Genomic DNA, 27,183 nt, shown 5'->3' with positions numbered 1-27,183 from the left:
CAGATGAGCTAGTGGAAAGTAATCCCGAGCTGATCCAAGGCATTGGAAAGTTGAAAAACGTTCAGGTAAAGCTTCACATACAGTAAATCCTGATGTGAAACCTACATGCCAACCAGATCGACGTGTGCCATTCCACATCCGCCAGAAGGTCGAGGATGAACTTCGGAAGCTGAAGGTAGATGACATCATTGAAGATGTCACAGGCCCAACACCATGGGTCTCACCTATTGTCACACCTCCCAAGCCTAAAGACCCTGACAAAGTAGGAATCTGCGTCAACATGCGCCGAGCTAACACGGCCATTGAAAGGGAACGCCACATATCTCCCACCATGGAGGACGTAATACATGAGTTAAATGGCGCAACGGTGTTCTCCAAACTGGATCTGAGAGCTGGATACCACCAGCTGGAGCTTCACCCAGACAGCAGATACATCACGACATTTACCTCTCACATCGGACTGAGGCGTTACAAGAGACTGAGTTTTGGCATATCTTCCGCTGCTGAGTTATTTCAAAACGCCATATGCCAAACACTGCAAGGTCTCTCTGGTGTGAAGAACCTCAGCGATGACATTATCGTCTATGGTTCCTTTCAGACTGAACATGACAACAACCTCTGAGCACTGTTCCAGAGACTCAAAGAGAGCGGTCTCACACTCAATCGCGAAAAATGTGAGTTTAACAAGTCCCGGCTCGAGTTCTTTGGTTCAATCTTTTCTGCACAGGGTGTCTCGGCTGATCCTAAGAAAGTTTCTGCAGTTCAGCATGCTGCAGATCCACAAAATCCTGGTGAAATCAAGAGTCTGCTGGGCATGGCCAACTACTGCTCCAGATTTAGCAAAGACTTCTCCATCTCAGAACCGCTGTGCAAGGTCACCAGACAAGGCACACGTTGGGAATGGGGACCAGAACAGCAAACTGCATTACAGACACTGGACGATAGTCTGTCCAGTGACACAAAAATGTCATGCTTCTACCCAGGCAGAGAGACTGAACTGATCGTGGATGCTAGCCCGGTTGAACTAGGTGCGATCCTCTGCCAAAAAGATGAAAAAGGGGTGAAACACATATTAGCATACGCTAGTTGGTCTCTCAGCGACGTGGAAGGGAGGTACTCACAGAAAGAAAAGGAAGTGTTGGCCATTGTGTGGGGTTTTGAACATTTCCACCTCTACATCTATGGTCATCCTTTAACTCTAATGACCAATCACAAAGCACTGGAAATCATATGGAACAATCCCAGGTCAAAACCACCTGCCAGGATTGAGAGATGGGGACTGAGGCTTCAGCCCTATGACTTCAAAGTGGAATAAAGAAAGGGAGCTGAGAATCTGGCTGACTACATGTCTCGTCACCCCATCCCTGCTCAGACAAGTGACAGCACACTTGCAACAAAAGTAGCAGAGGAGTATGTGAACTTCATTGCTAGTCATGCAACATCCAAAGCCATGACACTCACAGAGATCAAAGCAGAGACACTTAAAGACCCACTCCTTCAAAAGGTCAGTGTTCATGTCAGACACAACACGTGGCACAAAACTGACAAATCACAACATGCTGACATATTGAAGCAGTTCAGACAAGCTAGCAGCAAACTAACAACATCAGATGCATCAGACATCATACTGTGTGGCACTCGAATAGTAAATAGTAAAGTAGATAGAGTGCTCCAGCTAGCCCATGAGGGACACCAGGGCATTGTCAAAACTAAAGCCCTGCTCAAAACCAAGGTTTGGTTTCCAGATACTGATCGCAAAGCAGAAGCAGCAGTATGGAGTTGTCTCGCATGTCAGAATAACACAGCGGTGGCACAAACCGAACCACTGAAAATGTCAGTTCTGCCAGAAGCTCCCTGGCATAATGTCAGTGCGGACTTTTATGGACCACTTCCAACTGGAGAGTATCTGTTTGTCATTGTAGATGATTATTGAGATAACTTCTGTTGTGATTTGACGTTATACAAAAATAAACTGAATTGAATCGAATTGAATTATACATGTTACCCAGTTGTTGAGAGTGTAAAGTCAACCTCAGCGAACACAGTCATTCCAGTTATGGACAAAGTTTTCTCCATTTTTGGGATCCCCAGTGTTGTGAAAACTCATAATGGTCCCCCATTCAACAGTGATCCGTTTCTCAGTTTGCAGACTATCTAGGATTCCATTGTAACCCATATGAAATATAGGGCTACTAAACCCATATATGTCATTTAGAAGGGTAGTTGCATATTTCATAGGGGGGCGCAACATGCATTCTGTGGAAGTCAAGTGTAGAGGATGTGACGTGCAGCCTGTGTATTTCTCACTTCCCTTGAGATCTCTACCTGGATACGTCGTGAAATCGTGCTCTGAACAGAATGTTAAGCTAACACGGCACACAACGCCATAAAGTAGTCCGTAAAGTATTATTTTCTTTAAAAGTCTAAGCCGTTGAGCTCCGTCTTTTGTTGGAGTTCCAACTGTGAACGGGAGAAACTACTTTCTGATAAGATGTAAACTGCTGGAACCCCGCTGAGTTGAAACACACTCGTGCTGTTTTGGCTAGTCTGTTTTAACCACTATGGAAGGAGAAAAAGATGCATACAACTTGTTGTTTAGGTTCAGATACTGTTCATAAAAACCAACCGAGGTTAAAAGAATGTTTTGTTAGGTATTTGACGAACTTAAGTGCCCGTTTTATCACTCTTTTATGATGCTAAAAAAATCGCTAATGCTAACGGCTAATCGCTAGCTAAGGCTGTTAGCTGGTCTATGCTAACTGCTGGTTTAATCTAATCGCTAAGCTAATTTCTAGCTTTGGTTGGTAGCTTAATGATAGCGTGGTGACGTTTAAAGGTGTATTGAGGTTTGTTTACATTACAGCCACTCTGGTTAAGAGAGGCTAACACATAGTAATGGTCTAGTACAACTGCACCGGGATGCAACAGATTTTGGTTATTAAAATGCAAATGTTAATTTAAATAGCAGTAATTCATTTGATAACACCAGTTCATTTCATGTGTGTGTTTAACATAAGTTAGTTCATAATTAAAGGTTAAATATATTAAAAAGTGTTTGAGAAGATGGATGAATAATTAATTGTAAGTTAAAATACCAACTGTATTACAAGATACTGTATGGTAATCCATTGGATTGTTTTGAAGTATATCCTTAGTTATTGGTTATACATGATGAGATACTGTGAAAGTAGATAAGAACTGAATGAGCAAGATTACTAACTATCCTGCACTATTTCTGTAGGTTGGTTTTTCTTTTGTTTCTATTAAACGACAATAGAATCTGGAGGATTCAGTGATGGCGAGCCAAGCCCAGTGAGACCGTGGACGGTCGTGGAAACGGTGTGGCCAACCGTAGGACCTGCCACAGAGGACATCTGACTGCTCAATTCATTTGGATACCAGATAAGAACACAAACACACTTTTAGCACTACCTGGGTAGTTGGGTAGTAGGAACTAAAATACTGGAACTTAAAATAGTGTGGTGGTGTATTTACATTACACCCACACAAAGACAGAAATTGCACTCTTTGGATCATCTTAATTAGAGGAAGAGGATTTCATCTTAAAGGACACTGATTTTGGGGGAATTTTCTATTTTATTTGTACTTTGAAAGAGCTCTCTTTTATTTATTTTTTACATTTCATTCTTTGACATCTATGTGAAGCATTTTGAATGTTGTTGAATTGTTGTGGTGCAATAAAATTGTCAACTGTTCAATCTATAATAACTCTCCTGAGTTATTTAAGGCAACTGCTTATCGAACCTAGGTAGATGTTGGCGTATTCATTATTCCCATCAGCTGAGTACCAGAGGCGCTACACCATCACCGCCGGATCACACCACATTGGCGGCAAGCGAATGCTATCGCTGAGAGATTCATGCGCACACTGTGCAAAGCTGTTCGTGTGGCCGAAACACAAGGAATTCCCTTGAAACAACAATTGAACGTCTTCCTACGTGAGTACGGAGCTACATCTCACAGCAAAACAAAAAATTGTGGCTGCCTCTCTATCTATTGTGGCTGCTTTTCTCTCTCTCTCTCTCTCTCTCTCTCTCTCTCTCTCTCTCTCTCTCTCTCTCTCTCTCTCTCTCTCTCTCTCTCTCTATCCCCCCAGCCGGTCTCGGCAGATGGCCGCCCGCCCTGCGCCCGGTTCTGCTCCAGGTTTCTTCCCAGTAATCGGGGAGTTTTTCCTGGCCACAGTGCGCTTGGTGGATCCTGTTGGGTCTCTAAACTATGGTGTACGGTCATAGACCTGCTCTATATATAAAGCGTCTTGAGATAACTTCTGTTGTGATTTGACGCTATACAAAAATGATTTGATTTGATTTGAAAACAGAAAACTCCCCTGCTAAACTGTTGTTCCAGCGCAAGGTGTACACAAAGATTCCTTCATTCACTCACACAGCAAGTAACAGTTCAGACTCTGAAGTGAGAGCAAAGGACAACAAGGCTAAAGCCAAGATGAAATCTCATGCAGACTCTCATCGTCATGCTGCACCGCATACTCTCACTCCAGGTGACACTGTGCTTCATCGTCAGCCCAAGCACAACAAGCTCACCACACCATACAACACTAAGCCATACACTGTGACCAAAGTCAAAGGCTCTATGGTTACAGCAGCCAGAGATGGACACCTCATCATCAGGAACTCCTCCTTCTTCAAAAAGATAGCCCCAGAGCTGTTAGATATCACACCAGATCCTGATGACAATGTTGCTTGTGATAACAGTGATGCCTCTACAATCACAACATCACCAAGGCACACATAACAGACGTCCTCCCGCCTACCTACAGGACTACACATAGCTTGTGGACTGTTGTGGACTAATAAGAGACTGGTTTGGTCAATGTTGAAAGACACGTAACTTTCCTTTAAAAAAAAAAAAAATATGTTCCATGCACTCAGTTCCAATGTAGTTAATTAGGTAGAACAAAGTCCACCATGTCCAAGAATAGTTGCATATCTTAAAAACCCCCGACATTGTCATGAAGGGTGTAAGCCAGCTTTTCAAGAGGTAGTACTCTTAGTACCTCCTTATACCACTCATCCAGTGCAGGGACGTCATCAGGGATCCAGAATTTGAGAATAGTCTGTCTTGCTATAGGAGTATTCCAACCATTTAGTATTGTGGTTGTTCCTTGCACAGTCTACTTTAGCTGCCAAAATACACTGAAGAGGTGATAACTCCAAGTCATTGTTCATCAAGGTAACCACATCCTCTTTCACTTCTCTCCAAAATGTTTGCATCTTTGCACATTTCCAAAACATGTGTGCACATATGCCAATTTATGAATTGCATTTAATGGAGCGACGCCTGCGAGCTAGTTCAGGCAGTCAACTCGAGCTGCACTGCTACATACACATGTGACATGCATCACTCTCAATACCATAAACCAAACGCACCCTCCCACTTGGGTGGTCTATTTAAGCTGCAAAATTCCCTGTCTCTCCCTCTGCCTCTTCAATGCTGCTGCTGCCCTGCACCAGTACTGCTGCTGCCTGCTCTTTCAGCCCCACCACCACCCCAGCATCCACCTGTAGGCTCCGACGGGGGAAATGTTTAATCATCACTCCCAATATCTCATGTAATCATATCTGCAGGGAGTGATGTGGTTGGAGTCTGGACCCGAAACTCTAACAATGTTCTGCTGTTGAAGAAAACATTTCAAACGTGAGTTGTCTGACTGAAATACATGTAGGAGAGCTTAGACCAAACTTGCTTCTTAATAAAAAAAAAAAAGTATTCTTATTACATATCAAAACAACAAAAATACAATAGGGGTCATAGTAATTTTTTTCTTATTTGAAAAAAGAGATTTGTAGGAATGATACACAGAAAAGAAGAAAACAACAACAAAACAAAAAAAGTATCACATTTCTTGATAAATATTAAATCACATGATTGATTATTTGTAAGGTAGAACTAAAAAAAAAGAAGAGAAAATAAAATAAAGAACTAGGTGGAGAAAAGTTTTTTTTCTATAATTTGTGCTCAGTTTGCATAATTCTGTAGGAATGGAGAAGCTAAAGGCTCAATAACCGTCTACGCGTGATGACAGTACAGTGGAAGTTGAAATGAGGTTAAAGAGGGGATCAGAGGACAGGAGGTTGAATCGAGACTACCGTAGGCTTCAGGCTGAGCTGCCATAGGGCTGCGGTGGCAGCGTTCTCACACTAGTCACTTCCTCAGCCTTCTCACGCTATGTCAGTATCGCTCTGTGTGCACATATGGGTGTGCACTATCTCTTCATGAAAGCCTCAATTATATTAATTTCAGAAAAGCTTTTACATTTTCTTTCCTTTCCTTTAAATTTTACAATAGAATATAAACTGGGAAAAGAAAGTTCAGAAACTTGTGTTTGGTGGATTATTTCTCAGTTGTTACAATGCTAATTGGCATTGTACTTTACAGCGTTTGAAAGCCTGTTTATTTACCTTCACAATTCCTTCCAACTTGTAAGGATCATGCATTTGTGGGATGAGCAGCACAGCTGATTATGTGGGTAGCTTCCAAGAACAATTTGCCAAAATGCTCTGTCAATGGTAAACAGTGTATTCTCCTGTTGGTATTGACTCTTGTTTTGAGTTGTTTGGTGGATTGGATGATTGAACTCTCTATCAGTAACAAGGAACAAACAAGACATATTGGCAATTTTACACTTTATTCATTTAATACACCGTCAGGAGCTTCAGTAGCGGTGGAAGATTCATACGCAGCCACAACAGCCTGGCACCTCCTCCTCATGCTGGTCACCAACCTGGTCACACGTTGCTGTGGGATGGCGTTCCATTCCTCAACCAGGATTGGTTGCAGGTCAGCCAGCGTGGTTGTTTTTGTCACTCTAACACGTACAGCACGCCCAAACTGATCCCACAAATGTTGAATTGGGTTGAGGTGTGGACTCTTGGCAGGCCATTCTATTCTCTCTACTCCCACATTGTGGAGGTAGTCTGTGATAACCCTGGCTCCGTGGGGGCGAGCGTTGTCATCTTGGAGGATGAAGTTAGGTGCCAGATTGTGGAGATATGGGATCGCCACTGGCTGCAGAATCTCATCCCGATATCTCACTGCATTGAGATGGCCTTCAATGATGACAAGCCTTGTTTTGCCAGTGAGGGAGATGCCCCCCCCCACACCATGACACTGCCCCCACCAAAAGCTGTTACTCCATCGGTGCAACAATCAGCATAGCGTTCTCCATGTCGTCTCTGTACTTTGACCCGGCCATCCAACTTTGGCAGACAGAACCTGGACTCATCACTGAACATGACATACCCCCACATGTTCAGGTTCCATTGTCTGTGTTGTCAACACCAGCGCCAACGGGCCTGACGGTGAAGGGCAGTCATTGCAGGCTTCCTGGTAGCCTTATGAGAATACACTGTTTACCATTGGCAGAGCATTTTGACAAATCTTTCTTGGGCGCTACCCACATAATCAGCTGTGCTGCTCATCCCACAAATGCATGATCCTTACAAGTTGGTCCTCATTGTGAAGGTAAATAAACAGGCTTTCCAACCATGTAAATTACAATGACCATTAGCATAGTAACAACAGAGAAATAATCCACCAAACACAAGTTTCCAAACTTTTTTTCCCCAGTTTATCTTATCTTATCTTATTTCCTACCTGTTTGGAACAGACAGGAAATAAACTCCAGAAAGAACACATGACATTATACAAACACACTGTACATAGTGTTTTAGTTGAAGCTGATCTCTAGAAAACACCACAGCACTGTGCATTCGGGACTAGGGAAATAACTACAATGAACAAAAGAAGTGGTTCATGCACTGTACCTAAAAACATCCTGTTATTGGAGGACTGTAGGTATGGTAGAGTGGACCGGCTCTGTTATTAAAAACTTGTGCTGTGATGGCCTCTAGTGGCTGGTACTGGATACTGCAACAGGTCTGCAGATTGGAGATGCTTTCAGGCTTTCAAAAATCCACATAATATCTGCAGTATTACCTGTATGTAATAACAAAAAAAATGTTACACAGTGATTCACAAAAGGCAGCAAATTCAAGTCGACAAATTAAAATTTAATAAGATTATATAGTAAAATAATTCCATTAAATTAAGATAAAAAAAGAAAAATAAATTAAGAAAATACAATTCAGGTCAAATAGAAAAAAAAAGTAAAAAAAGTAAATGAGGATATGCTTTCCGATCCTGTATGCTGAAAGTAGATGTTTGAAGGAGAGATTTGAAGGATGATGCTAACTTTGCCTTATTTCCTGATATGGTACTATGAGTATAGAAATATGGCAAGGAGCAAACCCATTAAAAGCAAATTCCAAAACATACTGGGAGCCAGTGTAAGTCTAAAACATGTGTGATTTGGTTCAAGCCAGTTAGCTGAGGTCTGGGTATCATCGGATAATCCGTTATTCCTTTTGAATTCAAAAAGGAAAAAAAGATTTTTTATTTTTTCGTTTTAAACCAAAAAACGTCAGTTTTCTCGTTTTTGGTTTCTGAATCAAAAAACAAAAAACTAACCCAACCTGGGCCGTTTTTTATTTTTGCTAATTCCTTTTATCATTATTCATTTTTAATTGAAGAACAGGAGTCATGTGGGTTTCTTTTTTTTTCGTTTTAAACCAAAAACGAAAAATTAAATCCCGTGGTGCTCTCCTCGTTTTTCGTTTCCAAACGAAAAACGAAAAAAACCTAATTAAAAAAACGATCTAATTTTGGTTTCTTCAAGCTTCTTTCTGTCATTTTCTGTTTTGAATCGAAAAGCGGAGAACGGCAGTCACGTGACTCGGAAGTGAAGGCAAACATGTCAAAATAAAAGCCAAGAAGATAGTTTGGTCATTCTATAAAAGTGTAACATTATTTAAGCACAGGATCGAGGTAACAGTAGAAGATAAATAGACTAAATAAATACACAAATAAATACATACATAGGTATTTTTTGGTTTTGTTCTTTTCATTAACACACGAATGTCTTTTATCCAAAAAGTGTGTGATAAATTACAGGGAGGGTCTCTACAGATGTTATACAGAACTCTCATGTAATTAGGGTTATAGCCCCGAAGGGGCATAACCCTATTGAGTTTGTGCCGGTTTGTTATCAGGGTTATAGCCCCGAAGGGGCATAACCCTATTGAGTTTGTGTGAATTTATTATTAGGGTTATAGCCCCGGAGGGGCATAACCCTATTGAGTTTGTGTGAATTTGATATTATTAGGGTTATAGCCCCGAAGGGGCATAACCCTATTGAGTTTGTGTGAATTTGATATTATTAGGGTTATAGCCCCGAAGGGGCATAACCCTATTGAGTTTGTGTGAATTTGATATTATTAGGGTTATAGCCCCAAAGGGGCATAACCCTATTGAGTTTGTGTGAATTTGATATTATTAGGGTTATAGCCCCGAAGGGGCATAACCCTATTGAGTTTGTGTGAATTTGATATTATTATTATTATTTGTTGTCTGCCGCAGCGGCTCAATTTGCCGTGAGCTGGAATGAGCGAGAAACATGAAACTTGGCACACTAACTGGAAATGATGTGCAGCTGCTTCTCAAGAACTATGACCCCAATCGACCACATGGTGGCGCTGTAATTAACGCCCAAACATGCGATTTTGGAAAGGCCACGCCCCTCAAACCGTAAGTCCGATTGACTTGAAATGTTACACATATGTGCAACTCCGTGTGATCTACAATAAAGCCTCTTGGACCTCCAAAGTGCACCTGGAAATATTTTCCGCCATATTGGATTTTTTGAAAAACACATTTTTGACATCTCCTCCTAAGCCGTTGGTCTGATTGCTACCAAATTTTCAATGGATCATTATTGGACTAATGTCATCTAAAGTTGCATAAAGCGTGTTGATACCTCATTGCGTTATGAATCTGTTGACCAATGAACTTTAAGAGGGCAGGGCTCAGCACATCAGTAGACCTAACTTCACAAGCCTTTGGCCCATCGTCTCCAAACTTGAGGCGTACCAAAGCATTTTCCGCTTGACACATAGGAGGCGCCACAAATATCAGAAACTTGTATCGCAAGATCCGGTGGACAGAATTTTATCAAATTTGGTGCACATACTCTGGGGGCAAGTATTAACCAAGATCTATAGTGTCATATTGATCGGTGCATGTGGGCGTGGCCTATTTAGCATTTTATGCTAAATTATGCCTTTGCTCAATTTGCTGTGAGCTGGAATGAGCTAGAGACATGAGACTTGGTACCATAACTGTACATGATGTCATAATGCTTCACATAAAATATGAAAACAATTGGCCACATGGTGGCGCTATAACAATTTTCAAGGCCAGCCCCCTCACACCATAAGTCCTATCAATTTGAAATTTGACAGACATGTGCTGCTGAATGTGATCTACAAAAAAGTCTCTTGGACCACGAAAGTCCACCGACTAAATTTTCCGCCATGTTGAATTTTTTGAAAAACACATTTTTGACATCTCCTCCTAAACCGTAGGTCTGATTGCTGGCATATTTTCTGCGAATCATTATTGGACCAGGCTCATCAAAGGTTGCATAAAGCTTGTTGATATGTTATTGTGTTGTGAAGATATTGACCAATTAATTTTTAAGGGGCGGGCTCAGCACATCAATAGACCTAACTTCACAAGCCTTTGGCCCATCATCTCCAAACTTGCAGCATATGTTCACAAGAGTAGCGGAAACATCTGCTGAAAGTTTCATTCAAATCGGCCACATGGTGGCGCTGTAATTAACGCCCAAACATGCGATTTTGGAAAGGCCACGCCCCTCAAACCGTAAGTCCGATTGACTTGAAATGTTACACATATGTGCAACTCCGTGTGATCTACAATAAAGCCTCTTGGACCTCCAAAGTGCACCTGGAAATATTTTCCGCCATATTGGATTTTTTGAAAAACACATTTTTGACATCTCCTCCTAAGCCGTTGGTCTGATTGCTACCAAATTTTCAATGGATCATTATTGGACTAATGTCATCTAAAGTTGCATAAAGCGTGTTGATACCTCATTGCGTTATGAATCTGTTGACCAATGAACTTTAAGAGGGCAGGGCTCAGCACATCAGTAGACCTAACTTCACAAGCCTTTGGCCCATCGTCTCCAAACTTGAGGCGTACCAAAGCATTTTCCGCTTGACACATAGGGGGCGCCACAAATATCAGAAACTTGTATCGCAAGATCCGGTGGACAGAATTTTATCAAATTTGGTGCACATACTCTGGGGGCAAGTATTAACCAAGATCTATAGTGTCATATTGATCGGTGCATGTGGGCGTGGCCTATTTAGCATTTTATGCTAAATTATGCCTTTGCTCAATTTGCTGTGAGCTGGAATGAGCTAGAGACATGAGACTTGGTACCATAACTGTACATGATGTCATAATGCTTCACATAAAATATGAAAACAATTGGCCACATGGTGGCGCTATAACAATTTTCAAGGCCAGCCCCCTCACACCATAAGTCCTATCAATTTGAAATTTGACAGACATGTGCTGCTGAATGTGATCTACAAAAAAGTCTCTTGGACCACGAAAGTCCACCGACTAAATTTTCCGCCATGTTGAATTTTTTGAAAAACACATTTTTGACATCTCCTCCTAAACCGTAGGTCTGATTGCTGGCATATTTTCTGCGAATCATTATTGGACCAGGCTCATCAAAGGTTGCATAAAGCTTGTTGATATGTTATTGTGTTGTGAAGATATTGACCAATTAATTTTTAAGGGGCGGGCTCAGCACATCAATAGACCTAACTTCACAAGCCTTTGGCCCATCATCTCCAAACTTGCAGCATATGTTCACAAGAGTAGCGGAAACATCTGCTGAAAGTTTCATTCAAATCGGCCACATGGTGGCGCTGTAATTAACGCCCAAACATGCGATTTTGGAAAGGCCACGCCCCTCAAACCGTAAGTCCGATTGACTTGAAATGTTACACATATGTGCAACTCCGTGTGATCTACAATAAAGCCTCTTGGACCTCCAAAGTGCACCTGGAAATATTTTCCGCCATATTGGATTTTTTGAAAAACACATTTTTGACATCTCCTCCTAAGCCGTTGGTCTGATTGCTACCAAATTTTCAATGGATCATTATTGGACTAATGTCATCTAAAGTTGCATAAAGCGTGTTGATACCTCATTGCGTTATGAATCTGTTGACCAATGAACTTTAAGAGGGCAGGGCTCAGCACATCAGTAGACCTAACTTCACAAGCCTTTGGCCCATCGTCTCCAAACTTGAGGCGTACCAAAGCATTTTCCGCTTGACACATAGGGGGCGCCACAAATATCAGAAACTTGTATCGCAAGATCCGGTGGACAGAATTTTATCAAATTTGGTGCACATACTCTGGGGGCAAGTATTAACCAAGATCTATAGTGTCATATTGATCGGTGCATGTGGGCGTGGCCTATTTAGCATTTTATGCTAAATTATGCCTTTGCTCAATTTGCTGTGAGCTGGAATGAGCTAGAGACATGAGACTTGGTACCATAACTGTACATGATGTCATAATGCTTCACATAAAATATGAAAACAATTGGCCACATGGTGGCGCTATAACAATTTTCAAGGCCAGCCCCCTCACACCATAAGTCCTATCAATTTGAAATTTGACAGACATGTGCTGCTGAATGTGATCTACAAAAAAGTCTCTTGGACCACGAAAGTCCACCGACTAAATTTTCCGCCATGTTGAATTTTTTGAAAAACACATTTTTGACATCTCCTCCTAAACCGTAGGTCTGATTGCTGGCATATTTTCTGCGAATCATTATTGGACCAGGCTCATCAAAGGTTGCATAAAGCTTGTTGATATGTTATTGTGTTGTGAAGATATTGACCAATTCATTTTTAAGGGGCGGGCTCAGCACATCAATAGACCTAACTTCACAAGCCTTTGGCCCATCATCTCCAAACTTGCAGCATATGTTCACAAGAGTAGCGGAAACATCTGCTGAAAGTTTCATTCAAATCGACCACATGGTGGCGCTGTAATTAACGCCCAAACATGCGATTTTGGAAAGGCCACGCCCCTCAAACCGTAAGTCCGATTGACTTGAAATGTTACACATATGTGCAACTCCGTGTGATCTACAATAAAGCCTCTTGGACCTCCAAAGTGCACCTGGAAATATTTTCCGCCATATTGGATTTTTTGAAAAACACATTTTTGACATCTCCTCCTAAGCCGTTGGTCTGATTGCTACCAAATTTTCAATGGATCATTATTGGACTAATGTCATCTAAAGTTGCATAAAGCGTGTTGATACCTCATTGCGTTATGAATCTGTTGACCAATGAACTTTAAGAGGGCAGGGCTCAGCACATCAGTAGACCTAACTTCACAAGCCTTTGGCCCATCGTCTCCAAACTTGAGGCGTACCAAAGCATTTTCCGCTTGACACATAGGAGGCGCCACAAATATCAGAAACTTGTATCGCAAGATCCGGTGGACAGAATTTTATCAAATTTGGTGCACATACTCTGGGGGCAAGTATTAACCAAGATCTATAGTGTCATATTGATCGGTGCATGTGGGCGTGGCCTATTTAGCATTTTATGCTAAATTATGCCTTTGCTCAATTTGCTGTGAGCTGGAATGAGCTAGAGACATGAGACTTGGTACCATAACTGTACATGATGTCATAATGCTTCACATAAAATATGAAAACAATTGGCCACATGGTGGCGCTATAACAATTTTCAAGGCCAGCTCCCTCACACCATAAGTCCTATCAATTTGAAATTTGACAGACATGTGCTGCTGAATGTGATCTACAAAAAAGTCTCTTGGACCACGAAAGTCCACCGACTAAATTTTCCGCCATGTTGAATTTTTTGAAAAACACATTTTTGACATCTCCTCCTAAACCGTAGGTCTGATTGCTGGCATGTTTTCTGCGAATCATTATTGGACCAGGCTCATCAAAGGTTGCATAAAGCTTGTTGATATGTTATTGTGTTGTGAAGATATTGACCAATTAATTTTTAAGGGGCGTTTTACACGCATTGCTCAACACACAGCTTCACAACGGTCACCAGACACTGCTGTGTCAGAAATGTCTGCCACTTTTCTAGACATTTCAATTTAGTTTTCCATACGTCATTTTGAATATTCATACATATCCTTTTATGTATTACAGTGATGTCATCATCCTTTGATGAGATGTCATCGTCCTTTGATGTTATCACACATTCTGGAACATTAGGCTAGTTTGGATAGACACATTGAATCGTGCTGCCACAATACACTCACAGTTGACATCTCTATTCAGTTGGATATTTGTAACATACATATTTTTTTCTTCAAAATAATGCTTCTTTTCAAGAATATGGATGGTATTAATCTGTATTTGTTTTTAACTTTAAAAAAAATGTATTGTCATAAAATACTTGATCATTGTATCTCTAATGCCAGGTAAATATGAGTTGGATGCGACTCGCATTGCTCAACACACAGCTTCAGAACGTACATCAGACACTGCTGCAAAACAACACTGCCACTTTTCTGGACATTTAAATTTAGTTTTCCATACATCATTTTGAATATTCATACATATCCTTTTATGTATTACAGGGATGTCATCGTCCTTTGATGTGATGTCATCGTCCTTAGATGTTTCACACATTCTGGAACATTAGGCTAGTTTGGGTAGATATTTGAAGCGTGCTGCTAAAATAGACTCACAGTTGACAATCTCTACTCAGTTGGATATTTGTAACATACATATTTTTTTCTTCAAAATAATGCTTCTTTTCAAGAATATGGCTGGTATTAATCTATATTTGTTTTTAACTTTAAAAAAAAATTGATGTCATGAAATACTTGATGATTGTATCTCCCATGCCAGGTAAATATGAGTTGGATGCAACTCGCATTGCTCAACACACAACTTCACAACATACACCAGACACTGCTGCACAGCAACACTGCCACTTCTCTGGACATTTAAATTTAGTTTTCCATCCGTCATTTCGAATATTCATACATATCTTTTTATGTATTACAGTGATGTCATCGTCCTTTGATGTGATGTCTTCGTCCTTTGATGTGATGTCATCGTCCTTTGATGTGATGTCATTGTCCTTTGATGTGATGTCTTCGTCCTTTGATGTGATGTTATCGTCCATTGATGTTGTCACACATTGTGGAACATTAGGCTAGGTTGGGTAAACACTTGAAGCGTGCTGCTACAATATACTCAAAATAGACATCTCTACTCAGTTGGATAATTGTAACATACATATTTTTTTCTTCAAAATAATGCTTCTTTTGTACATACACTGCCACTTTTCTGGACATTTAAATTTAGTTTTCCATACATCATTTCGAATATTCATACATATCCTTTTATTTATTTCAGTGATGTCATCGTCCTCTGATGTGATGTCATCGTCCTTTGATGTGATGTCATCGTCCTTTGATGTGATGTCTTCGTCCTTTGATGTGATGTCATCGTCCTTAGATGTGATGTCATCGTCCTTTGATGTGATGTCATCGTACTTTGATGTGATGTGATCGTCCTTTGATGTTGTCACACATTCTGGAACATTAGGGTAGTTTGGGTAGACATTTGAAGCGTGCTGCTAAAATACACTCACAGTTGACAATCTTTACTCAGTTGGATATTTGTAACATACATATTTTTTTCTTCAAAATAATGCTTCTTTTGAAAGAATATGGCTGGTATTGATCTGTATTTCTTCATAACTTTGAAAAAAATTATTGTCATAACATACTTGATCATTGTATCTCCCATGCCAGGTAAATATGAGTTGGATGCAACTCGCATTGCTCAACACACAGCTTCACAACGGTCTCCAGACACTGCTGCACAGCAACACTGCCACTTTTCTGGACATTTAAATTTAGTTTTCCATACATCATTTTGAATATTCATACATGTCTTTTCATGTATTACAGTGATGTCATCGTCCTTTGATGAGATGTCATCGTCCTTTGATGTGATGACATCGTCCTTTGATGTGATGTGATCGTCCTTTGATGTTGTCACACATTCTGGAATTAGGCTAGTTTGGGTAGACACTTGATGGGTGCTGCTACAATACACTCACAGTTGACAAGCTCTACTCAGTTGGATATTTGTAACATATATATATTTTTTTTCAAAATTATGCTTCTTTTCAAGAATATGGCTGGTATTAATCTGTATTTGTTTTTAACTTTAAAAAAAATGTATTGTCATGAAATACTTGATCATTGTATCTCCCATGCCAGGTAAATATGAGGTGGATGCAACTCGCATTGCTCAACACACAACATACACCAGACACTGCTGCACAGCAACACTGCCACTTTTCTGGACATTTAAATTTAGTTTTCCATACGTCATTTTGAATATTCATACATATCCTTTTATTTATTTCAGTGATGTCATCGTCCTCTGATGTTATGTCTTCGTCCTTTGATGTGATGTCATCGTCCTTTGATGTTTTCACACATTCTGGAACATTAGGCTAGTTTGGATAGACACATTGAAGCGTGCTGCCACAATACACTCACAGTTGACTTCTCTACTCAGTTGGATATTTGTAACATCCATATTTTTTTCTTAAAAATAATGCTTCTTTTCAAGAATATATCTGGTATTGATCTGTAGTTGTTTTTAACTTTAAAAACAAATTATTGTCATAACATACTTGATCATTGTATCTCCCATGCCAGGTAAATATGAGTTGGATGCAACTCGCATTGCTCAACACACAGCTTCACAATGTACACCAGACACTGCTGCACAGCAACACTGCCACTTTTCAGGACATTTAAATTTAGTTTTCCATACATCATTTTGAACATTCATACATGCCTTTTCATGTATTACAGTGATGTCATCGTCCTTTAATGAGATGTCATCGTCCTTTGATGTGATGACATCGTCCTTTGATGTTTTCACACATTCTGGAACATTAGGCTAGTTTGGGTAGACATTTGAAGCGTGCTGCTAAAATACACTCACAGTAGACAATCTTTACTCAGTTGGATATTTGTAACATACATATATTTTTCTTCAAAATAATGCTTCTTTTCAAGAATATGTCTGGTATTGATCTGTATATCCTTATAACTATAAAGAAAATGATTGTCATAACATACTTGATCATTGTATCTCCCATGCCAGGTAAATATGAGTTGGATGCAACTGGCATTGCTCAACACACAGCTTCACAACGGTCACCAGACACTGCTGCGCAGCAATACTGCAACTTTTCTGGACATTTAAATTTAGTTTTCCATACATCATTTTGAATATTCATACAAATCCTTTTAAGTATGACAGTGATGTCATCGTCCTTTGATTTGATATCATCGTCCTTTGATGTGATGTCATCGTACTTTGATGTGATGTTATCGTCCATTGATGTTTTCACACATTCTGGAACATTAGGCTAGTATGGATAGACACATTGAAGCGTGCTGCCACAATACAATCACAGTTGACATCTCTACTCAGTTGGATATTTGTAAAATAGATATTATTTTCTGAAAAATAATGCTTCTTTTCAAGAATATGGCTGGTATTAATCTGTATTTGTTTTTAACTTTAAAAACAAATTATTGTCATGAAATAGTTGATCATTGTATCTTCCATGCCAGGTAAATATGAGTTGGATGCAACTCGCATTGCTCAACACACAGCTTCACAACGTACACCAGACACTGCTGCACAGCAACACTGACACTTTTCTGGACATTTAAATTTAGTTTTCCATACGTCATTTCGAATATTCATACATATCCTTTTATGTATTACAGTGATATCATCGTCCTTTGATGTGTTGTCTTCGTCCTTTGATGTGATGTCATCGTCCTTTGATGTGATGTTATTGTCCTTTGATGTGATGTTTTCGTCCTTTGATGTGATGTCATCGTCCTTTGATGTGATGTCATCGTCCTTTGATGTTTTCACACATTCTGGAACATTAGGCTAGTTTGGATAGACACATTGAAGCGTGCTGCCACAATACACTCACAGTTGACTTCTCTACTCAGTTGGATATTTGTAACATCCATATTTTTTTTTTCAAAATAATGCTTCTTTTCAAGAATATATCTGGTATTGATCTGTAGTTGTTTTTAACTTTAAAAACAAATTATTGTCATAACATACTTGATCATTGTATCTCCCATGCCAGGTAAATATGAGTTGGATGCAACTCGCATTGCTCAACACACAGCTTCACAACGGTCTCCAGACACTGCTGCACAGCAACACTGCCACTTTTCTGGACATTTAAATTTAGTTTTCCATACATCATTTTGAATATTCATACATGTCTTTTCATGTATTACAGTGATGTCATCGTCCTTTGATGAGATGTCATCGTCCTTTGATGTGATGACATCGTCCTTTGATGTGATGACATCGTCCTTTGATGTGATGTGATCGTCCTTTGATGTTGTCACACATTCTGGAACATTAGGGTAGTTTGGGTAGACATTTGAAGCATGCTGCTAAAATACACTCACAGTAGACAATCTTTACTCAGTTGGATATTTGTAACATACATATATTTTTCTTCAAAATAATGCTTCTTTTCAAGAATATGTCTGGTATTGATCTGTATATCCTTATAACTATAAAGAAAATGATTGTCATAACATACTTGATCATTGTATCTCCCATGCCAGGTAAATATGAGTTGGATGCAACTGGCATTGCTCAACACACAGCTTCACAACGGTCACCAGACACTGCTGCGCAGCAATACTGCAACTTTTCTGGACATTTAAATTTAGTTTTCCATACGTCATTTTGAATATTCATACAAATCCTTTTAAGTATGACAGTGATGTCATCGTCCTTTGATTTGATATCATCGTCCTTTGATGTGATGTCATCGTACTTTGATGTGATGTTATCGTCCATTGATGTTTTCACACATTCTGGAACATTAGGCTAGTATGGATAGACACATTGAAGCGTGCTGCCACAATACAATCACAGTTGACATCTCTACTCAGTTGGATATTTGTAAAATAGATATTTTTTTCTGAAAAATAATGCTTCTTTTCAAGAATATGGCTGGTATTAATCTGTATTTGTTTTTAACTTTAAAAACAAATTATTGTCATGAAATAGTTGATCATTGTATCTCCCATGCCAGGTAAATATGAGTTGGATGCAACTCGCATTGCTCAACACACAGCTTCACAACGGTCTCCAGACACTGCTGCACAGCAACACTGCCACTTTTCTGGACATTTAAATTTAGTTTTCCATACATCATTTTGAATATTCATACATGTCTTTTCATGTATTACAGTGATGTCATCGTCCTTTGATGAGATGTCATCGTCCTTTGATGTGATGACATCGTCCTCTGATGTGATGTCATCGTCCTTTGATGTGATGTGATCGTCCTTTGATGTTGTCACACATTCTGGAATTAGGCTAGTTTGGGTAGACACTTGAAGGGTGCTGCTACAATACACTCACAGTTGACAATCTCTACTCAGTTGGATATTTGTAACATACATATTTTTTTGGTCAAAATGATGCTTCTTTTCAAGAATATGTCTGGTATTAATCTGTATTTGTTTTTAACTTTAAAAATGAATTATTGTCATGACATACTTGATCATTGTATCTCCAATGCCAGGTAAATATGAGTTGGATGCGACTCACATTGCTCAAAAAACAGCTTCACAACGTACATCAGACACTGCTGCACAGTAACACTGCCACTTTTCTGGACATTTAAATTTAGTTTTCCATACATCATTTTGAATATTCATACATATTCTTTTAAGTATTACAGTGATGTCATGCTCCTTTGATGAGATGTCATCGTCCTTTGATGTGATGACATCGTCCTTTGATGTTTTCACACATTCTGGAACATTAGGCTAGTTTGGATAGACACATTGAAGCGTAATGCCACAATACACTCACAGTTGACAATCTCTACTCAGTTGGATATTTGTAACATAAATATTTTTTTCTTCAAAATTATGCTTCTTTTCAAGAATATGGCATATTGCTCTGTATTTCTTTATAACTTTAAAAAAAATTATTGTCATAACATACTTGATCATTGTATCTCCCATGCCAGGTAAATATGAGTTGGATGCAACTCGCATTGCTCAACACAAAGCTTCACAACATACACCAGACACTGCTGCACAGCAACACTGCCACTTTTCTGGACATTTAAATTTAGTTTTCCATACGTCATTTTGAATATTCATACAAATCCTTTTAAGTATGACAGTGATGTCATCGTCCTTTGATTTGATATCATCGTCCTTTGATGTGATGTCATCGTACTTTGATGTGATGTTATCGTCCATTGATGTTTTCACACATTCTGGAACATTAGGCTAGTATGAATAGACACATTGAAGCGTGCTGCCACAATACAATCACAGTTGACATCTTTACTCAGTTGGATATATGTAACATACATATTTTTTTCTTCAAAATAATGCTTCTTTTAAAAGAATATGGCTGGTATTGATCTGTATTTCTTCATAACTTTGAAAAAAATTATTGTCATAACATACTTGATCATTGTATCTCCCATGCCAGGTAAATATGAGTTGGATGCAACTCGCATTGCTCAACACACAGCTTCACAACGGTCACCAGACACTGCTGCACAGCAACACTGCCACTTTTCTGGACATTTAAATTTAGTTTTCCATACGTCATTTCTAATATTCATACATATCCTTTTCTGTATTACAGTGATGTCATCGTCCTCTGATGTGATGTCATCGTCCTTTGATGTGATGTGATCGTCCTTTGATGTTGTCACACATTCTGGAATTAGGCTAGTTTGGGTAGACACTTGAAGGGTGCTGCTACAATACACTCACAGTTGACAATCTCTACTCAGTTGGATATTTGTAACATACATATTTTTTTGGTCAAAATAATGCTTCTTTTCAAGAATATGTCTGGTATTAATCTGTATTTGTTTTTAACTTTAAAAATGAATTATTGTCATTAACATACTTGATCATTGTATCTCCAATGCCAGGTAAATATGAGTTGGATGCGACTCACATTGCTCAAAAAACAGCTTCACAACGTACATCAGACACTGCTGCACAGTAACACTGCCACTTTTCTGGACATTTAAATTTAGTTTTCCATACATCATTTTGAATATTCATACATATTCTTTTAAGTATTACAGTGATGTCATGCTCCTTTGATGAGATGTCATCGTCCTTTGATGTGATGACATCGTCCTTTGATGTTTTCACACATTCTGGAACATTAGGCTAGTTTGGATAGACACATTGAAGCGTAATGCCACAATACACTCACAGTTGACAATCTCTACTCAGTTGGATATTTGTAACATAAATATTTTTTTCTTCAAAATTATGCTTCTTTTCAAGAATATGGCATATTGCTCTGTATTTCTTTATAACTTTAAAAAAAATTATTGTCATAACATACTTGATCATTGTATCTCCCATGCCAGGTAAATATGAGTTGGATGCAACTCGCATTGCTCAACACAAAGCTTCACAACATACACCAGACACTGCTGCACAGCAACACTGCCACTTTTCTGGACATTTAAATTTAGTTTTCCATACGTCATTTTGAATATTCATACAAATCCTTTTAAGTATGACAGTGATGTCATCGTCCTTTGATTTGATATCATCGTCCTTTGATGTGATGTCATCGTACTTTGATGTGATGTTATCGTCCATTGATGTTTTCACACATTCTGGAACATTAGGCTAGTATGGATAGACACATTGAAGCGTGCTGCCACAATACAATCACAGTTGACATCTCTACTCAGTTGGATATTTGTAAAATAGAAATTTTTTTCCGAAAAATAATGCTTCTTTTCAAGAATATGGCTGGTATTAATCTGTATTTGTTTTTAACTTTAAAAACAAATTATTGTCATGAAATAGTTGATCATTGTATCTTCCATGCCAGGTAAATATGAGTTGGATGCAACTCGCATTGCTCAACACACAGCTTCACAACGTACACCAGACACTGCTGCACAGCAACACTGACACTTTTCTGGACATTTAAATTTAGTTTTCCATACGTCATTTCGAATATTCATACATATCCTTTTATGTATTACAGTGATATCATCGTCCTTTGATGTGTTGTCTTCGTCCTTTGATGTGATGTCATCGTCCTTTGATGTGATGTTATTGTCCTTTGATGTGATGTTTTCGTCCTTTGATGTGATGTCATCGTCCTTTGATGTGATGTCATCGTCCTTTGATGTTTTCACACATTCTGGAACATTAGGCTAGTTTGGATAGACACATTGAAGCGTGCTGCCACAATACACTCACAGTTGACTTCTCTACTCAGTTGGATATTTGTAACATCCATATTTTTTTTTTCAAAATAATGCTTCTTTTCAAGAATATATCTGGTATTGATCTGTAGCTGTCTTTAACTTTAAAAACAAATTATTGTCATAACATACTTGATCATTGTATCTCCCATGCCAGGTAAATATGAGTTGGATGCAACTCGCATTGCTCAACACACAGCTTCACAACGGTCTCCAGACACTGCTGCACAGCAACACTGCCACTTTTCTGGACATTTAAATTTAGTTTTCCATACATCATTTTGAATATTCATACATGTCTTTTCATGTATTACAGTGATGTCATCGTCCTTTGATGAGATGTCATCGTCCTTTGATGTGATGACATCGTCCTTTGATGTGATGACATCGTCCTTTGATGTGATGTGATCGTCCTTTGATGTTGTCACACATTCTGGAACATTAGGGTAGTTTGGGTAGACATTTGAAGCGTGCTGCTAAAATACACTCACAGTAGACAATCTTTACTCAGTTGGATATTTGTAACATACATATATTTTTCTTCAAAATAATGCTTCTTTTCAAGAATATGTCTGGTATTGATCTGTATATCCTTATAACTATAAAGAAAATGATTGTCATAACATACTTGATCATTGTATCTCCCATGCCAGGTAAATATGAGTTGGATGCAACTGGCATTGCTCAACACACAGCTTCACAACGGTCACCAGACACTGCTGCGCAGCAATACTGCAACTTTTCTGGACATTTAAATTTAGTTTTCCATACGTCATTTTGAATATTCATACAAATCCTTTTAAGTATGACAGTGATGTCATCGTCCTTTGATTTGATATCATCGTCCTTTGATGTGATGTCATCGTACTTTGATGTGATGTTATCGTCCATTGATGTTTTCACACATTCTGGAACATTAGGCTAGTATGGATAGACACATTGAAGCGTGCTGCCACAATACAATCACAGTTGACATCTCTACTCAGTTGGATATTTGTAAAATAGATATTTTTTTCTGAAAAATAATGCTTCTTTTCAAGAATATGGCTGGTATTAATCTGTATTTGTTTTTAACTTTAAAAACAAATTATTGTCATGAAATAGTTGATCATTGTATCTCCCATGCCAGGTAAATATGAGTTGGATGCAACTCGCATTGCTCAACACACAGCTTCACAACGGTCTCCAGACACTGCTGCACAGCAACACTGCCACTTTTCTGGACATTTAAATTTAGTTTTCCATACATCATTTTGAATATTCATACATGTCTTTTCATGTATTACAGTGATGTCATCGTCCTTTGATGAGATGTCATCGTCCTTTGATGTGATGACATCGTCCTTTGATGTGATGACATCGTCCTTAGATGTGATGTGATCGTCCTTTGATGTTGTCACACATTCTGGAACATTAGGGTAGTTTGGGTAGACATTTGAAGCGTGCTGCTAAAATACACTCACAGTTGACAATCTTTACTCAGTTGGATATATGTAACATACATATTTTTTTCTTCAAAATAATGCTTCTTTTAAAAGAATATGGCTGGTATTGATCTGTATTTCTTCATAACTTTGAAAAAAATTATTGTCATAACATACTTGATCATTGTATCTCCCATGCCAGGTAAATATGAGTTGGATGCAACTCGCATTGCTCAACACACAGCTTCACAACGGTCACCAGACACTGCTGCACAGCAACACTGCCACTTTTCTGGACATTTAAATTTAGTTTTCCATACGTCATTTCTAATATTCATACATATCCTTTTCTGTATTACAGTGATGTCATCGTCCTCTGATGTGATGTCATCGTCCTTTGATGTGATGTGATCGTCCTTTGATGTTGTCACACATTCTGGAATTAGGCTAGTTTGGGTAGACACTTGAAGGGTGCTGCTACAATACACTCACAGTTGACAATCTCTACTCAGTTGGATATTTGTAACATACATATTTTTTTGGTCAAAATAATGCTTCTTTTCAAGAATATGTCTGGTATTAATCTGTATTTGTTTTTAACTTTAAAAATGAATTATTGTCATGACATACTTGATCATTGTATCTTCCATGCCAGGTAAATATGAGTTGGATGCGACTCACATTGCTCAAAAAACAGCTTCACAACGTACATCAGACACTGCTGCACAGTAACACTGCCACTTTTCTGGACATTTAAATTTAGTTTTCCATACGTCATTTTGAATATTCATACATATTCTTTTAAGTATTACAGTGATGTCATGCTCCTTTGATGAGATGTCATCGTCCTTTGATGTGATGACATCGTCCTTTGATGTTTTCACACATTCTGGAACATTAGGCTAGTTTGGATAGACACATTGAAGCGTAATGCCACAATACACTCACAGTTGACAATCTCTACTCAGTTGGATATTTGTAACATAAATATTTTTTTCTTCAAAATTATGCTTCTTTTCAAGAATATGGCATATTGCTCTGTATTTCTTTATAACTTTAAAAAAAATTATTGTCAGAACATACTTGATCATTGTATCTCCCATGCCAGGTAAATATGAGTTGGATGCAACTCGCATTGCTCAACACAAAGCTTCACAACATACACCAGACACTGCTGCACAGCAACACTGCCACTTTTCTGGACATTTAAATTTAGTTTTCCATACATCATTTTGAACATTCATACATATCCTTTTCTGTATTACAGTGATGTCATCGTCCTCTGATGTGATGTCATCGTCCTTTGATGTGATGTGATCGTCCTTTGATGTTGTCACACATTCTGGAATTAGGCTAGTTTGGGTAGACACTTGAAGGGTGCTGCTACAATACACTCACAGTTGACAATCTCTACTCAGTTGGATATTTGTAACATACATATTTTTTTGGTCAAAATAATGCTTCTTTTCAAGAATATGGCTGGTATTAATCTGTATTTGTTTTTAACTTTAAAAATGAATTATTGTCATGACATACTTGATCATTGTATCTCCAATGCCAGGTAAATATGAGTTGGATGCGACTCGCATTGCTCAAAAAACAGCTTCACAACGTACACCAGACACTGCTGCACAGTAACACTGCCACTTTTCTGGACATTTAAATTTAGTTTTCCATACGCCATTTTGAATATTCATACATATTCTTTTAAGTATTACAGTGATGTCATGCTCCTTTGATAAGATGTCATCGTCCTTTGATGTGATGACATCGTCCTTTGATGTTTTCACACATTCTGGAACATTAGGCTAGTTTGGATAGACACATTGAAGCGTAATGCCACAATACACTCACAGTTGACAATCTCTACTCAGTTGGATATTAGTAACATACATATATTTTTCTTCAAAATAATGCTTCTTTTCAAGAATATGGATGGTATTAATCTGTATTTGTTTTTAACTTTAAAGAAAATGTATTATCATAAAATACTTGATCATTGTATCTCCCATGCCATGTAAATATGAGTTGGATGCAACTCGCATTGCTCAACACAAAGCTTCACAACGGTCACCAGACAGCAACACTGCCACTTTTCTGGAAATTTAAATTTAGTTTTCCATACATCATTTCGAATATTCATACATATACTTTTATGTATTACAGTGATATCATCGTCCTTTGATGTGATGTCATCGTCCTTTTATGTGATGTCATCGTACTTTGATGTGATGTTATCGCCCATTGATGTTGTCACACATTCTAGAACATTAGGCTAGTTTGGGTAAACACTTGAGGCGTGCAATATACTCACAATTGACATCTCTACTCAGTTGGATATTTGTAACATACATTTTTTTTTCTTCAAAATAGTGCTTTTTTTCAAGAATATTGATAGTATTAATCTGGATGAGTGAAATGGAGGAGCGACATGGAGGACCGACATGGAGGAGTGACATGGAGGAGTGACATGGAGGAGTGAGAAGGAGGAGTGGTACGGAGGATTGACATAAGGGAGTGATATGGTGGAGCTAAATTGAGGAGAGTCACTGAGGAGTGATAGGGAGGAGTAACATGGAGGCTCGACATGGAGGAGTGACATGAAGGGTAGATATAGAGGAGTGACATTGAAGAGCAAGCAAGAGTGACATGGAGGACCCACATGGAGGACTGATTTGTAGGATCGACAGGTAGGAGCTACATGGAGGAGCGACTTGGAGGAGACACATTGAGGACTGAATTGTAGGATCGACAGGTAGGAGCTACATGGAGGAGCGACATGTAGGAGATACATTGAGGAGTGACATGGAGAAGCAAGGAAGAGTGACATGGAGGAGTAACATGGAGGAGCTACATGGAGGATCGACATATGGGAGTAACATGGTGGAGTGAATTGGAAAATCGACATGGAGGAGAGAAATTAAGGACCGACATGGAGGAGTAACATAGAGGAGTGAAATGGAGGAGTGACATGGAGGATCGAGACGGAGGAGTGACATGGAGGAGTGACATGGAGAACTGATTTGTAAGATCGACAGGTATGAGTGACATGGAGGAGCGACATGGTGGAAAGACATGGAGATGCGACATGGAGGAGTGAAATGGCGGAAGGGACATGGAGGAGTGACATGGTGGAGTGACATGGAGGACCGACATGGAGGAGTGACATGGAGGATCGACATGGAGGAGTGACATGGAGGAGCAACATGGAGGAGTTACACAGTGATATGGAAGCTTGACATGGAGGAGTGACATTGAATAGTGACATGGACGAGCGACATGGAAGATCGACATGGGGGAATGACATAGAGGAATGATATTGAGGATTGACATGGAGGAGCGACATGGAGGAGTGACATGGAGGAGTGACATGGAAGACATATAGAAGTGACATGGAGTAGTGATATGGCGTCGTGACATGGAGGAGTGACAAGGAGGAGTGAGTTGGT

General features: G+C 39.0%; 2 long non-coding RNA genes across 5 annotated transcripts; both read left to right on the top strand.

Moving 5' to 3' along the window:
- The first annotated feature begins 14,600 nt into the window (after nucleotides 1-14,600).
- On the top strand, nucleotides 14,601-18,184 carry LOC141779926 (uncharacterized). The gene is made up of 4 exons (XR_012596478.1): nucleotides 14,601-14,845; nucleotides 15,359-15,759; nucleotides 16,385-17,610; nucleotides 17,770-18,184. It is a non-coding gene; the product is annotated as an uncharacterized LOC141779926 (long non-coding RNA).
- Nucleotides 18,185-21,401: 3,217 nt separating this feature from the next.
- Nucleotides 21,402-24,758, top strand: LOC141781603 (uncharacterized). 4 transcript variants are annotated; one of them, XR_012596895.1, is made up of 4 exons: nucleotides 21,402-21,452; nucleotides 22,088-23,439; nucleotides 24,096-24,160; nucleotides 24,572-24,758. It is a non-coding gene; the product is annotated as an uncharacterized LOC141781603 (long non-coding RNA). The 4 variants fall into 4 exon arrangements; XR_012596896.1 differs by lacking the exon at nucleotides 21,402-21,452 and adding an exon at nucleotides 21,474-21,928; XR_012596894.1 differs by lacking the exon at nucleotides 21,402-21,452 and having other exon boundaries at nucleotides 21,935-22,467; nucleotides 22,627-23,439.
- Nucleotides 24,759-27,183: the final 2,425 nt, after the last annotated feature.

Source organism: Sebastes fasciatus, chromosome 13 (assembly GCF_043250625.1).
Source record: "Sebastes fasciatus isolate fSebFas1 chromosome 13, fSebFas1.pri, whole genome shotgun sequence".
NCBI lineage: Eukaryota > Metazoa > Chordata > Actinopteri > Perciformes > Sebastidae > Sebastes > Sebastes fasciatus.
The sequence above is the reverse complement of the archived record's forward strand: the minus strand, read 5'-3'. Positions and strand labels throughout refer to the sequence as shown.